Consider the following 17,440-nt stretch of genomic DNA (forward strand, 5'->3'; position numbering starts at 1 on the left):
AGGGGAAAATAGGAGCATGAAACATGTAATCATGTTAAAAATGATTATTAATAAATGCTAAAAAATAAATAAATTAAAAAAAAAACAACCACCATAATCACAATAAAAAAAAAAAAAAGAAAGAAAATCAGAGATTATAATCTTGCTTTTTAAGCTCTAAATGAAAAAAAAAAACTTTGATCACACTAGGTCAGATCACTTTAATTTAGGGAAAATAACCAAAACAGATGAAATAATCTTTGAAAAGTATACTTAGTTCTGTTAGAGAATGAATTCCTCTGCCCTTGATCCAAAGATAAACTCTGATTGTGACCACAGCATTCCCCACCAAAGGGCCAGGAGGGATTTAGGTAATCACAAAACCTCAAGACAGCACTAGCAGGATGCTGTCCCACTTCCCTTATGGAGGGCAGAAGGGAATGTGATGGAGAGGGCTGAGCCCGTTCTGCTACTATTAAATAGGTATATTGAAATTGGTCAAGTCAAATGCCATTTCTGAAGGGCCATTCTGTCAGGCACTGATGAAACAGTCTGCCTATAGGTACTTATGGTTTTCTGGGGAAATTAAATGATATCTTTTCTTTTTTCTCTCTAAAGATACTCAAGAATATTCCATATAGATAAGAGAAACATACATGGATGAGTTATATAGTGCTTTTTATGTACAAAAATGAGAGAGTAAGAAAGGGATAGACTTAGATATTTGTCCTTACTTGAGATGCCATCTCTGTGGAAATCCCCCTGTGTGTAAACTCACCTAACTTGTCTTTTTTAGAGTTCTCAAGGATTTCCTGAGTCACTAAGAGCTTAAGTGACTGGTTTAGGGTCATACAGCCTATATATGACAGAAGCAAAATATCTTTTAACCCCAAGACCAGTTTTCAGTTCACTATTTTAATTGGATCCATGATCTCACTGATATAGCTCACAACAATAGACTAGATCAGAGCCCATCCATGGTTTTTCATCCTCTAGGACTTGGTAACTGAGTCCTTTATAAGTTCTTCTTAGTGGTCCATTTGATGGCCACAAGTTAGAGACCTCCTTTAGAGGTTAAACCATTTTGTGAGGCATAGAAATGACAAGAAAACTTCTTTATGAAGGATTAAGTGAACTGTCACCTACTGTCTACACTTGTATATGAAAGCATTTCATTCTTTGCGGAGAGCTAATGAAGAAAATTCTAAAGATATATGAAATACCATGCTAAGAGGACTCTTTTCTAGAGAAGGATTTGGTAGCAGTATTACATATTATTCCCTTTCCCTCTCCAGCTTTTGAAGAGCACAGAGGAGACTGGTTGTAAATTTGGCTCACTATAAAATATGGCAAATAATTTTGTATTTAANGAAGAAGAAGAAGAAGAAGAAGAAGAAGAAGAAGAAGAAGAAGAAGAAGAAGAAGAAGAAGAAGAAGAAGAAGAAGAAGAAGAAGAAGAAGAAGAAGAAGAAGAAGAAGAAGAAGAAGAAGGATTTTCCCTATCTTAAACTGAGGTCAGTGTCAAAATTATTTGATTACTTAGTAAGAGAGATTTCACCATTCCATCAACTTATAAATCAAAACATATTCCTTGATTGCCTTAGAAAATGGGATGAGAATTAATAAAGAAGTGATCCAGTATTAAAGACAGAGATGTGACTAGCTCACAAATAGTTTGGGGAAAGAGATTCTTCCATTTTTTGGTTTCTGGATTGGAATGAAGCCATGTTTATTTCCAGTCACTTTTTTGAAAGAGCCCCTGAAAGGAGAGAAAGACTTTGGGAAGATGAAAACATGTCAAGGAGCCAGTGTTTTGACATGCCCCTAATTTCCTGCTTGGTAGACTAGAGACATAAGAAACCTCTTCTCTCCTCTCCAAACAGGTGGGAGAGCTTATTTATTCTACCTATTGTCTGTTATATTGCAATCCACACATCTATATAACTTATTTTATTTCTGTTTGCTGTTAGATTGGACAAACTGGTTTATTCTTTCCTATGTGTGATAGTCTTTGTGTAATTAGCATTTGGTGAGAAGGAAGTAAAATATCTGGTTGGAGCAGTGTTTCCCTTAAGGAATAAAAACCAGGAATGAACCTAAATAATTTCCCTTATACTAGCAATATATTTAAGGGAACAGATAGATATAAAATTCTTGTTTAGTAGCCCTTCTTTGAGGAGAGGAAAGCTAGCCAGTCTCACGGCCCCAGTCTTGTGACCACCCCCAGATGGGAATCAAAGTAATCTTTAAAGAGAAAAGTATTCATGCCTCCCTCCAAGACACATTTAGACAAATCTTTGCAGATATACATATAACCCATATGGGTAGTACACACATTAAAAATATGGTAAGGAAGAACTATATTCAAATCTTACCTCTAACATTATCTGCATGACCTAGTACAGTGATGGTGAACCTTTTAGAGGAGCAGGTGATGTGAGAAATGTCCTCAAGTGTGAATGGTGGTGGGGAGGGGAACAGCTCAGCCCTGTGTCCCCCTGACTTTCTAGTAACAAACTCTGGTGAACTCTGTGCTGGAGTGTTGGCATGTGTGCCCACAGAGAGGGCTCTGAGTGCCCCCTCTTGCAGGTGTGCCATTGGTTCATCACCACAGACCTAGGATAAGCCATTTAGGTTCTTTGTGCTTCAGATACTTCTCTAGGACTTCTTTGCTAAGGACAGTGGTTAAGATTTGTGGTGGTATAAGATTGCCAATTCCTGGAGCTTCCTATACAAAGAATATGTATAAAAATGCTTTGTAAATCTTGATGGCTTGGTTCCATGTCATCTTTTTTTTATTATTATGGAAGAACACGGAACCTGAAACTACTGATTTATTCTGTCCTCCCTCCTTGATTTAGAATTGATCTGTGTAACTCCTGGTTTAATTTCTTTCCAGTCACTGATTTTTCCTGGTGTCTAGCTACCTTTATTAGACACACAGACATCCACACAGAGTCATGTCAGACACATTCAAACACAAGACCACCTTTTTCTCCTCATCCCATCCTCAGCGTGCTCCTACCTACCCACATTTCCCTTCCTCTTGACTCACAATTCCCAATTAACCATGGAGTAACTAACACTAGCAACTTCACAGAATCTAAGAGCTAGAAGAAACCTAGAGACCACCTAGTCCCACATTAGTCTGAGCAAAGTATAGCCCCATATTTGTGGAACTACACCCACCACCACTTTCCCTCGACTCAGATAACTCGGATATACTGGAATACCTACCTAGAGGCAATTTTGTCTGTGATACCATCCCAACAAGAGCTGCTTCTTTTAAACAGTTTGTGTTGTTTTGTTGGCAAATCTATACTAACACAGGACTAAAATTTTTGCGTGGAATCTGTTGACAACCATGGTGAACTGAATACATCTCAGATGAGCATAAGCTTCTTGAGGGCTGGAGTTATTCCAGTTGTGCCTTTGCATTTCCAGAGCCTAGTTCATTATCTGACATGCAAAGAGAACTCAATAAATGTTTGTTGGGTTCAATTGGATTGAATTACACATTTGGTGTGCTTTCTGGATGTTAGAGATAGATCAATGTCTGGAGATTATATGGATGGGGTTTATGTTTAGACATAGTTTCCAAAGTCACGGTCTCTGGTACTCGAGGGTAATTGCTTGCTGAACAGCAGCATCTCCAAGTTCGGACGGGAAGCCTTCCTGGATACCCTGGAGTTCACAGCTTTGGAATCTAGAATGATGGAGGAAGCAATTACTTTCTTTAATCCTTAAAACCTAGAGACCTGCTTTCTGTGGTCAAAATCAAGAGGGGCAGCCCTTAGTCATGGCTAGGATGAAGCAGCCTGGCTTCTCAGAATGAGGGTTTCAGTGCCTGGCCACTGAAATGGGAGAGATGCATCCCTCCTCTTCCACCTCTCCATCACTGACACAGAGCAGACTGCTCCACATTTTGTAACTCTTAGTCTTCCACTTGTACCTATCCCAAAAGAGGTTGACAACAAAATGGGGCCCAGGAGAGAGTAAGTTTGCCCTTCATGCCCAGAGTCAAACTGTCCTCTCTGCTAAACTTCCTGTACTGTTTTTGTCTCTGGTAAAAAAAAAATGGTCATTAATCTGCTTCTTTAGCAACGAATCTGGCTTATTTCCAGTTTCTACATCCTATCAACCTGGTAAAATGATCCAACTAGTCTGCTAGTGCTTGGTAACGATAAATGAGACTTCCAAAGGGCATTTAAACACTCTTTCACAACTTATCAAGGACAGACATTTATTGTTTACTCCGTGCCCCATTTAAGAGGAAATAGGGTATCCTATTTTTCATTGGCTGCACTTTGCTTTTTAAAAACATTCAAAAACAGCTATTAACACTAAAATATTATTGAGGCAGTGTATCATGGTGGACAGAGCTGGCTTTGGAGACAGGAAGATGAGGGGCTCAATTCCTGCCTCTGCTAGGAGTAGAAGAAAGACGAGCACTTAAATAGACTCTCTGAGCCATTTCCCAATATGTCAAATTAGGAATGTGAAAAAGAAATGATCTCCAGGTCCCTTCAAACTGTAGTGATCTGGTTTGGAAAGAGTCACCTCCTGACATAATACAAAGCAAAACAAATTCTTCTTTCTCTTGGTATTTTCTGGACATACACAGTTTTATTCTGTATAGAGGAAGGGAGAGAATAAGCATCTTATTAAGTCCCTACTATGTTCCAGACACTGTGCTAAGCACTTTCCAAACATTATCTCCCCGATCCTCACAACAGTCTCATGAGGTACAAACTCTTACTGCTCCCCTTTTATTTCTGGACTAGTTTAGAAACTAAATCTATTTCATGTTTCTGATAGTCAATAAAAAGAACGTCCATGTCCCCTAAAGTAGAAATCATTTCTCATTTCAAATTGGTCTTGCCTTTCACAAAGCCTACCCCAGGGAAACTTCTGGATCTTCATAAAAGCTGTCTACCTATCACTTTCTGGATTTATTTCTCCATTTCCTCTGGTTGCTTTATCTTTCCTACACTTCCATAAATAGTCTCCAATCTTAGCAGAGGGAGAATTCTTCACATTCTTCTCCCTGCTGTAAAATGCAGATTTGGGGGAGGTTAGAACACTTGACTGGAGGTCCAATGGCACCCTCTGCTGTCCAATTCACCCAGGCTGCATCCAACAGAAATGCCAGATGCCATTTGTAAGCAGGTAGGTTCCACACTCAAATTATCTGACTATCAATAAGTGGCCTGTGCCAGCTTCCTCCAGAGACAAAAAAGTCCAAGCCGGCCAGAGCTGCTGCTTCTCCACCAGCACAGAAGTCTGATATTTCTACAAGGATATTAAAGGTGGACGAAGAAGAGAAGGTAGTTTGCAGGAAAAGATGAAACAAACATTTGCTGCCAATAAAGTGGCAAGGTCCACTACATCACGGCGACTGGCTATTACCAAGAAAACATAGTAGAGGCAGTCTGTCAGGGCCCAGAGCTGACTTTGGAGACAGGAAGTCTAGGGGGCTCAAGTTCTGTGTCCACCACACATACTATTGTTGTTGTTGTGTGTGACCCTAGGCAAGTCTCTTAACTAACTCTTCAGTGTCTCAGGAAACCCTCAGACTCCACACTGAACTGCTAACCTGCATTAGCCAAAGGAGTTTCTACATCCTGATAAAAATCATCATTATCTTGGTGAAGGCCATCTTGGAAAGGAAAAAAAAGTTCTGAATTTGTAGTCAGAAGACCTGGCTTCGAATCCAACCCTGCCACTTGCCACATGTGTAACTCTGGACAAATTAGTTCAGCCATGTGAGCCTTATTCAGTTTCCTCCTCTTTAAGTGTGAGTTTGGACTGTATCACTTCGGAGCTCTTGTCCAACTATAAAGCTATGACCTAATGAACTCATAGAGGCAATGTGGTGCAATGGGTAGAATACAAGGATCAAACTTAGTTTAGATCTCACTTCTGAGACTACTGAACTAAGAGATCACCAGCAATTCGCCTAACTTCCGGGGACCTCAGGCAACTCCCCAGGTCTGAAGTCACTAAACCCTTGATGAATTGGCTAGCTTTGGGCGGCTCACCAGCAGTGCTTTAAAATGATAAAAGCAGGAAGAATTCAGTGCTTGGATAATAATACCCACAATTCTAAAGCCTTGTATAATTTAGTTCTTTACTCCCAGCAACCTATCATTATTAGTAAAGCAAGAGAGTCTAAGCTTCCTTCCAATTATAGATTTAAAAAAGTCTTATAGTCATAATAATATACACAAGTAGTTCCATGGTTGGCGTGGCTAGATGGCAATGGATAGAGCACAGGACCTAGAGTCCAAAAGACACATTTTCCTGAATTCAAATCTTGCTGTACTAGTTGTGTGATCCTGGGCAAGTCATATAACCCATTTGTCTTAATTTCTTCATCAATTAAATGATTTGGAAAAGGAAATGATGAATCACTCCAATATCTTTGCCAAGGAAATCCCAAATGGGATCACAAAGAATTGGACATGATTAAATAACAGAAGTCACCAGGTTGATCATTTTCTCTGCCTTGAAAATGAACAGGAATTAATTTCCAAAGGTTGGAATGCTTCTGAATATAATGAACATGCTTGTAGATTGCCCAATCCACTGCCATTTCTTTTAAAGCTTAAAAAGCTTCTGTTGAGCAGAGTCTTATACAAAGAAAACAATCAACCCTTGCTCACCCCTCTCTAAAGTTGTTCATTAAGCCACCAGGCCTCCTGGATCCACCTCCTGGATCCCTCTTTCCATGCTTGTCAGTGACTTAAGTGTTGTTATTTCTTCCAAAGTTTTGTCATTTATGCTAAGAATAAGTGAAAAGAGAGAAGTTTAATAATCTATCTCTATTGTTCCTGAGTGACACCCCTGAAGATCATAGTCAGCTCCTCCTTTAGATCGGCATGATCATGCTCCATCTACCTTTTCTCCATCTGGACCTCCAAGTAGCAACTCTGGGTTGGCACATAGGACACAGAGAATAAAGATCAAGCAACTAAGTGGCTGGAGACATTTCATTCAAGAAGGTTAAGGATGAGAGGCTGCAGGACTGAGCAAACAGGATTGGTGTCAGAGGGAGAAAGACTGCCTCTGACTTATAATGTTTGACCTTGGAAAAGTCACTGGACTTCTCAGAGCCCTAGGCAACTTTCTAAGAGTATAAGTTGCATAGCAGGCGCCAATCTACTTTTAAAAAGGGACTTTCCTCACCAGGATTGCTCTACACTGCTAAAGAAAAAGTCCTGACAAAGGCTGAAGGTGAAGAATATGAGATATGGATGAGGACTTGACTTAATGATACCTTGAGTCAGTAGAAAAGGAAATACCAAAAACAAACACAAGTTGAGGAGTAAAGGAATGACTGATAGCAGAGGGTGAGACCAATAGCTGAGATAGAGAAGCAAACAGAAGTAGGACCACTTTTTCCTGTAAGATTGGAAGAGAAGATGAAGACATAGAGTAGAGATGAATTATATGGTAGGCAATTTACAGAATACACACATGAAGGTCACAATATTCACAAGATCAACCACTTCTTAGTTACCACAATCTAGATTCTTCATCAGTGAAATGAAAATGACTGGGCTAGATTGTCTCAAGGGTCCCTTTTAGATGCAAAATACAATGATTTTAGAGAATCCTCTTTAAAAAAATATCCAAGCCACACAAAGCTTGCAGTTCTGCTCCCATAGAGGCACAAAGTTCTCAGGGATATGATTCTAGAAACTATGAAAGTCAGTAGATAAAGTCTGCTGTTAAATAAGTTCCCTCATGATTCCCTTCCACTGCCCTTACTCACCAACCCAGTGTCCACATGTTTCACTACCCAGAAAGGTTCCGCTGCCTTCCATGGGAGTACTTAATATTCTAACCCCATGTTGGCAAACCTATGGCACACATGCCAGAGGGGACTGCTCCTGTCCTCCTCTCCACATGCACCTGAGAATATTTCTCTCATCACCCACCCCTCTGCCCAGCAGCCCAATGGGAATGTTTCCTCCCTCCCTTGTCTGGGGTAAGGTTGGGGGTGGGGAGTCTCACATGATATGAGGGTTGCGATTTGGGCACCTAAAAGATTCACCATCACTGTCCCAGACCTTTACCCCTCATTTCCCACTAGTCATGTTTGCCTATCCTGCCCAACCTCTCTCTCATCTTCAGCAGCAACAAGAATTCTTCAACTCAGAAAGCAAATATGGCAAAAATAATTCCTACTAATATATTATAATATAGAATATAAACTCCTTGAAGGGAAGGTCTATGCCATTTTTTAATCTTTGCAAACCCAGTGCCTTACATACAAGCAGTGTTTAATAAATATTTTAATCAAATTGTTAGTGGGGTCTAATAGAAATTTTATAATCCTAATAGCTTACAATAACATAAATGATAGGATCACAGATTAATTCAGTAGAGAAACTGGTCCAGCAGATGATAACACAATTTCAGAGAGACAGCTATTTCAGCCAGCACTCTAGCATAGATGTTTCAGTTTTCTAGGATATCCATTTCCTCTTTTTTCTTTCACCTATGGTGATTCCTACAGTGATGTAGGAATATATGAAAAATGTGCTTCTGATTGTAAGGGGGAAGTTTTTCATTGCTATCTATGTTTCTATTCTGATAAGGTAAGACACTTGTTTCTTTTTGGCTTGATTGGAAAGATTCATTTGAAATGGAGGTTGGTAGTGGAAATGAGCATCGGTTATGAGAGGGTGATGTGGGGGGGGGGGTGAAGGGGAGGGTAGGAGCATGAATCATATAACCATGTTAACTTTTCTAAAAAATAAATATTATTAAACAGTCAAAAAATAAATTACTGTCACACAGCAATGAGAAAATAAGTTTGGGCCTTGGCTTTTTGATAATACTCCAATGGGTCTACAACATTGTCCTAGTACTATACCTTTGAGAAGAAACAGTACTAATGATGTAGAATCACTGGGAAGATCTTCCAAAGCTTGTCCAAAAAGATTAGACCATATTAGACCACCACCGTGGTCATATATTTGCCAAAAACATGATCTATTGAATAAGAGTGTTGTACTAGATAACCTCTGTAGTCCTTTCCATCTGTAGAACTATGATCTTATAATTCCCTTCAAATCAAAGGAAAGGGCCAGTAGCTCCTTGCTTTAGCCAGTTCTGTGGTTAATGTTCCATTAAGCTTCATGGTAGGACTGGAAATCACATTCTTGGCTTCACCACTTCCTTTCTATCTTTTTCTCTTCATGCCCTCAGTTGCCCTCCTCCAGCCCTCCCTCTCAAACCCTGGCAAACCTCTTTACATTCACACCAGCATTCTCAGAAATACAGTGGTCTGGGAGCTTAGTCTGAGTCCAAAAGGGAATTGGAAGCTTCCTAGGGAAAGAGATCCTTTCTGGAATCGGGATAATACTGTAATAAGGGAAGAAAAGAAAGGGATTGCAAACAGGTAAAAGAGAGGATTTTGCAAAGAGAGGTTTGCTAGACCTGACCACATGCTTTGGAATTGGTGATCTTGAGTCCTGGAACACAGGGAACAGATAAAAGTGAACACAGGCAGTTACTGGGGGGCTCTTAGACTTCCTGTTGCTGGGACAGTCTGGAGCTTCCACTTCCTCTCTATCTCTCTGAAGAGGAGGATTTGGTTTCCTATCTCCTGGAGCCAAGTATCTTGATCCCTGCTGTTCCTAACTGGAAAAACCCCTCATTGACTTGATATCATCAGTGTTCCTACAATCTGGAAGTACCTGTCAACTCAGAAGACCTGTGCCTGGACCAGCCAGTACAACTGCCAGTGGTGGGAAGGCTTGAAGCCATCTTAGGCCTAACCCTGCTAGGACTGGACCCTAACATAAAGGGTTCACCCAAAAGTTACTCAGAAAACTTACTTATCCTGCAAGAGTAATCTGGGAGGATTGATAGTGTCAGGTAGTCAGATAGCTGAGGAATTTAGACAGAGTAGGGATTTAAGGAGCTTGGAAGAAAATGAAGAAATCTCCCTGTGGAGATTGTAGCAGGTGGGAAATTAGCTAGACCCCTTAGAGTTAGGGAAACCTAATTCTTTAATCCTCCCCTCCATCATACCATGTTAAAATATAATCCCCTGTTCTGTTTTTAAACTCTGGTAGTCTTGTGTAGCATACTGGTCAATGTAAAAAGGTTTACAGCCCTTCTCTGTGGGGTACCAAGGAATCGACCAAACCTTAGTACCTTGTGGTTATCAACATTAACCATCAAGAATATATACATATTTCAATACCTACCTCCTGACACATACATTCGTGCGTCAGGTCGCACCAACTCACTATTCTCGGGTCTACTACTGGTCTGCTTTCAGAGCCCACCACATTTCCTTGAAGAGGGGAAGAAGATCCAATTAAGCTCCAGTAATTAGACGCTCTTACTTTACTTTAACTTCTGCTCATGTCAGCCTGCAGGCCTCCTAACAACAGGTCTGCTACAATTGAGTTTGCTGGGCCATAAGCAATTAAGTTAATTATGGAACAGCAAAAAACCAGGCCATTCTGCCATTATTCTTCATTTGAGCCATCACTTTCCATTGGCATTATGCTACCAGATAATGTAATTAACAAGGCCTTAAAGATCCAAATTTTGTATAAATTAGCACCTCTGATTCCCAGTACTGCCTCCAAACAAATCCAAAGTTTACTAATTTAATTAGTAAAAAGAAGAGAAAAAGGAAGAGAACAGAAGGGAAGGGGAGGAAAAAAGCAAAATTATTGAATGTTAGTAGAAATAACTATGATCTTCTCCTGTAGGACATAGTTCCATAAAGGAAAGAAAACTATATATATATATATATATATATTTACAATCTGCAACATGACTCAGGTGAGCAAAACATAGACAGGAGAAAGACCTTTCCATAGTAGCTTTGAGGTATCACAGAACAACTTTGTCCCTAACAATTAGAACCTCTTCCCAACCCTCAGTGGAAAGAATTGTCTCAGGAGGTAACATGCTTATCATCATTAGACGTTATCAAGCAAAGCCCAAGAACCATTCTTCATGTATCCATACAGAAGATTCTTGGCCAGGTCTGGGTTGTAACAGATGCCTGTAAGGTCCTATCCCACTCTGAGATTCTATGAATCTTTGAGTTCTAAAAACCCAGTGCCCTAACAAATGCCCTGATGGGCTGTTCTTCACTGCCTCTCTTAACATAGCGGTGGAAGGAGACTTCATTTCCTTTATTCACATCCAATCCTGGAGGCATTTCATTCTTTTAAAACCTCTATCTTTTGTCTTAGAATTGATACAAGTATAGGCTCCAAGAGAGAAAAGAAGAAAGTGCTAGGTGACTAGTGTTAAGTGACTTGTCCAGGGTCACATAGCTAGGAAATGTTGGAGGCTAGATTTGAGCTCTGAATATCCCATTTTGGCCTGGCTCTCTATCCACTAAACTTCCTAGCTGCCCCCCACCATATTCCTTAAGCCCTGGTTAACTGTAAGTCTTCCCCAAACCAAAAGATATTGCAAAAATTAAATACTTCTTGTTTATAAGAATATGATAAATTGGACAGTAAAATGCCAACAAATGATGAAAATAAAACTTTTAAAGAAAGGAATGTCTAATGTGTGCACACACAGTAAATAAAGAATTGACATTGGAGTCAGGAGGGCCTAGATTCATCTGACTTTTGCTCCATCATCCCAGTCAAGTCATTTGACCTGCTATTGCCTTAAGGGAATTCTCTAAGAGTTGTCAAGCAGGAGATGAACCTGCACTGATTTCCCGCACTGCCTATATTCAATTCAATAAGCATTTATGAAGTGCCTCCCATGTACCAGGCCCTGTGTGAAGTGCTAGGGATACAAGCAAGAAAAAGAAAGTCCCTGGCCCTTGAGAAGATTATGATCTAACATAGAGAAACAAAACACAAAAGGAAGTGGGAAGGGGAGGAATGGAGAAGGTACATGGTATGAGGACAAGGAGATGGTGGAGTCAAATCTAAAAAATATGGCTGATGGGAGATGGCTGGACTGTGAGCCCCCTTTAGGTGGAGGCTTGGGGAAGAGTTTTTGCTCTGCCCTCCAGGTCTCCAATAAAAATATGCTATATATCATAACATATAAAATAGTACATATGTGCATTATGTGTGTAAATATAAGTACAAAATAATACATGTAAATACGTAAGTAAATATACATATAGGATGTCACTTAACACACTCGGTGCCCCAGGACCAAACTATATTCTTAGAGTTTCCTGTCCAGGGAGTTCTCTTTACCAACATAATCACAGGTCCAGTCCTAGATAAATAAGGTACACATGTATGTATTGTAAAAAGGAAAAAGGGGATATTTTGGTTGGATATTAATATTTAAAGGCGTGGTCACCAAGGAATTGAATAAATATCAAATCCCAAAATGATTTTAGTAATTTATTTATAGTATAGTATACATAATAGAGAGTGGAAGTAAAGAAATGAGAAGAGGGTAGAGTAAGAGATCTAGTTTAAAGAACTAGACTATGTAATCAATCCCTGGCTTTATTCCAGCAGGGCTCCAGAGGTCCCAGCCAAAGAGCCTAAAAGTCAGTTAACAAGGGTTTTAACCATGAGGACTCTTCCCAATCAAGGGAGCCTGCTGGAGGCTAGTACCTCCAGGGAATCTAAGGTAGTCAACCTTTTTCACTCACCATGTGTAGTTCTGAGAGAGAGATTTAAGAACAGTTTCACCAAGGTCTCAGGGTCCCGGTCAGTGCTCCTCCACATCCAAGCAATGAACAAGAAGAGAAGAGCAGAACTCTCTCACAGGAAGTTGTCACTCCCTTTTAAAGGCGCTTCTTTTTCATCACTTCCTGTGCCTTCCTCCTAGTTTACGTGTCCAATCACCATAGACACTGTGTCATTTAAAATTATTGTAAGCCTTGGGAGACTACATATCCCAGGGCTCCCTGCTACAACTTCCCCTGATGCCTCCCACTTCCTTTTCGGGAGCTGTCAGAGAAAGTATGAAACAGAAAGTTTGGCACCTTTTCCCACTCTCAAGCCCAGAGGCTCTCAGATACTGAGCTCTCTCTCTTGGCATCTTTTCCCCCCTTCTATCTACCTCCTAGTTTTCCCTAGACCTTCCCTTTTCTAATTTAAATAAAACCTAATTATTCTAAACCCTAAGTTGCTCTCTGATCTTTTATTTGAGCCCCAAAGGGCTCTGGTCAATTTCCCCCTGCAGGGGCTGGGGACTGCTACCTTCCTTTCCCTTTCTCTATCGTCCTTTCTCCTTTCTCCCATCCATCCTTCCTCCTATCTATTCTCCCTTCACCCCCTCACAATGCTTTGCTTAGAACTGCCCAGGCAGCAGTCAATCAATTCTGATTTGTCACCCACTCTTGCAAACGTGGGTCACAGACTTCCCACTTGAGAATTAAGTGGGGTTGTTTTCACCTTTGGTGATTAAATCTAAAAATGGGCAGAGTAGAATTAATCTCATTATCACAGTATGTATGTATTGACATATACAGAAACAGATAAATATATACCTTTATATACATATAGATATCCATACATGCATATATAATGTTCCTGGGTGGATATGGATATTTGTGTGTTTTATATATACATATGAAGGTACATCTACATATGGTCTTAAATATAGTTTCAATGGGCATCTTGTAGGTCACCTAGTCTACCCCCTTCGTTTTACAGGGGAAGAAAAAAGCAGAGAAATTTCAAGTGACTTCCCCAAAGTCTCCCCATTAAGTGGCAGTACCAGCATTCCAACTCAGGCTTTGTAACTTAGAATCCATCATGCTTTCCACCATCCATGGTCATCCACACCTATATACACTGTAACTGAGTGCCAATATTCACAACAAACATAAAATAATGGTCTTGGACCCATTAAGCATTACCTCTGGCATATATGGAATAGATAATCCTATAGTCTCCATGGATGTGCAGATCTGCCTTCGTTATGTGTGTACTTGGTTGAAAGTCTTTCTACATGGCAACATCATTTTTACCGTCCATTCTTCTAGAAACTCTAAGTGGGCTTCCACATCGAGCAAGCCCACACTGAGAAAACGTTTATAAATACCTTCACTGTCAGCATAGACTGAGGAACTCCAGCTGCCAGTGCACCAACCCACAAACCACTGACTTTCCCCATTTCTAGTTCAACAACTTCTCAGCACTCTCTTGGTGTGTGGTCTTCTCAATCAGAGCCGGAAGGGGCACAAATCTCCTTAAAGGATCTCATGAGCAGTCTTATATTTCCTATCAATCAGCCACTTGGGTTTCAGACCCAAAAGCTTTCTTTTTTTCAATCATCTCTGTACACATTGTAAAATCTTAAAGGAAGATTGTTGAGTTACTGAGTTGGAGAGATTGCCCATGTGGAGCCACTGAGATGGGGAGATGGCCCACATGGAGCTGGTGAAGGAGTCAAAGGAGATGTTTTCTGCAGGAAGACCAAAGAGGGCATCTTGGCTCCTACCAAGAGCCCATGAACTCTAGAAAACTAGGAAATCATTCCATCTTCCCCAGCCCTGAACCTTTCTGTGCCACGAACAAGCCCGAGGTCAAAGGCTACCTTGTTTGCTTTATTCTTGGGCTTCCATTCCATGGAAAAAATGATTGAATAGATTTTAGCTTATTAAAAACCCTCCAGAGAATCCCCTCCCAGGTCCTAGGGCAGCAACTTAGGTCCAGTAACATGGCTTCCTTGGGACACTTTTACCTTTGCCAGGAATCCAGAGATAGGTCATTAAGAGTCTAGGTGGTCACGTTGACCCAGAGCAACTCATTTGCCATGAGCTTACTGGACAAAAGGCATTAAGAGGCTCCTCTCCATGCTGAATAGAAGCAGAGACTGAGCCATTTTTCCAATTTTATGTTAGCAGTGTCTTGAACATAAAAGGGCTGGCTTGGGCATCTAGGTGACCCAGCAGATAAAGCCCTGGACTTACATTCATCCCAAGATGCTTACAAGCTTTGGGACCTATTACTGATCTAATTAAACAGCCACCTAACTTCTCTCAGCCTGTCTCCTCATCTGTAAAGTGAAGATAATAATGGTGCCTGTCTCACAGGGTTCTGTCAATCAGCTAAAATAACATGAAAAGCTCTTTGCAGCCCTCAAAGTGCTAAATACATGCTACTTGACACAGCTAGGTGACCCAGTGGATAGAGCAAAGGGCCTGGATTCAATTCCAGCCTCAGATACATACTAGCACTGTGTGCTCCTGGTAAAGTCACCTAAGCCTATTTGCCTCAGTTTCCTCATCTGTAAAATGAGCTTTGGAAGAAAATAGCAAGCCACTCCCAAATCTCTACCGAGAAAAAGCCAAATGGGGTCACAAAGAGTCAGACACAACAACAACAAAATACATACTCGTTACTATTAAATGTCTGTTGAATTGAACTAAAGAGGCTATTCAAGGCAGAACAGAAGCCTGATTAGGTACAGCCTTAAAGCAAAAATCATAACTAGGCTATGGTTGATTAGAGCTTTGCTACAGGATGCCAAAACTTAGAGCATTCCGTCTTCCTGTAAAAGGCAGAAAGAATGTGTCAAGTGCCCAGTAAATAGGAATATTAGCCCTGGTGGATGTACCCCCAAATGAACTCTTCCCAGGCCCTGCCTGTCTTTATCGCCCATTTTCCTCCAAATGACCTTCTTAGTAGTTCGCTGCAGTGTCTTGGAGTCTCTGGCTCCCCACCATGCACTAGTTTGCAGGGTCTTTCCCAACATGAACTGTTTCTTGTGAGCTTTAGATATCTCAACCCAGGTTTTCCTGCATATACACCTCTCACCCCATGAAATTCTTGTTGCCCCAAGGACAATTTGCAATCAAAGCTTCCTAAGCACAGAGTTCACCTACTCTTGATCTTCCCCAAACTTCATTGATCTGCCTGGGGAGCAAAAATGCTGTTTGAACCCCATTCCATTTTTAAGATCATAAGTTCATAAGATAATACATTCGCAACTCAAAAATTCCTTGCTGGTCATCCATTCTGACCCCTTTATTTTTCAATTGAGGGAACTGGGGATAAGTAATTTACTCAAGATCCTAGAGGTAGAGTCTGAAACAGGTCCTCCAGGCTCAAAGATAGAGCTCTGTCCATCAACTTTGGCAGTGAGTGTGCCATTGGCCAATGCAGATTGCAGGTTCTGTACCTAAGGTGTATTTTTGACAAGCTGTGGGCAGACTCCAAAACCATTCCCATGAGCCTGATTGAATGAAGAGCCTTATTCTGGACTTGGCAGGGCTGGTCTTTGAAGAGCAGAAATGCCCACTAGTTTTTGATCCAGTCCTTCCCCCGCCACCTCCACGTTCTTCATGTTCTCCTCCTCAACTTGATATGGACTTATCTAGAGACAGCCATGTTCCCTCTGCCCACATCCAATAGAACGACAGCTTTGAAAGTGTAGAAAGGATTTTCGTTTTGTCTTTGTGTTCCCAAATGTCCAGCACAGTGTCTGGCACATAGAAGGTATTTAATAAAATCCTGCTACGAATTTAATAAATTCTCAAAGTCACGTACAGTCAACCTCCAGGAGATACTTGAAGCTCTTCTAAATGGATGGAACTTTCTAAGCCCTGTGCTACAACCAACTACAACCTAAAATTAATTAATTAATTAATTAATTACATCAAGGATTAATACGTCAAGGTAAGCTCAATGAAAACCCAAAGCAAAACCCGGCCTCAGCCACTTCCAGCTGTGTGACCCTGGGCAAGTCACTTGACCCCCATTGCCCACCCTTACCACTCTTCCACCTATGAGACAATACACCGAAGTACAAGGGTTTAAAAAAAAAAAACCCAAAGCAAAGGTGGCCATGTGTCACCTGCTACAGGAAAATTTAGGGAAGGAAGGAAGCAGAGCCCTTGGACCTCATTCCAATAGGAATAGATTCACAAGATGGCCCTAGCTATGGTGAAATGGGAAGGGGCCTGGGTCCTCCATCCACATGATGACAGAATACTGAAGTGAACCAATAGAAAAGAAGGAGAACTAGAATGGAACACACTGTTAAGAAATTTAGAAAAAAAAAACATTTTGTAGACTAAAAGGTCTGTGCCCATATGAACTCCCACAGAGCTGGGCTGCTTCTGTGTAGACACGACCTTGTTGGACTCCTTTCTGTTCCCATAGACAAAGAGGCTGTATGTTCCCAAAGTCAGGAGCAGAGTGGGAAGGGGGGAAGGAAGAGGAAAAAAAAAAGAAATATAAACATTTCACATTCTAAATCATTGTTCACTCTATTTTGGAAACTTTATTCTGAACCACAAAAATAAGAGAGAGGAGAGATAGAGACACTGTGGAGGAGAGGGAGAGAGGAAGAGAGGGAGAGAGAGAGAGAGAGAGAGAGAGAGAGAGAGAGAAGGAGGGAGAGAGAGAGAGAAGGAGGGAGAGAAAGAAGGAGAGAGAGAGAGAGAGAAGGAGAGAGAGAGAGAGAGAAAGAGAGAGAGAGAGACTGTGGAGGAGAGGGAGAGAGGAAGAGAGAGAGAGAGAGAGAGAGAGAG

The sequence above is a fragment of the Gracilinanus agilis genome, chromosome 2 (assembly GCF_016433145.1).
Source record: "Gracilinanus agilis isolate LMUSP501 chromosome 2, AgileGrace, whole genome shotgun sequence".
In the NCBI taxonomy this organism is placed as follows: Eukaryota; Metazoa; Chordata; class Mammalia; order Didelphimorphia; family Didelphidae; genus Gracilinanus; species Gracilinanus agilis.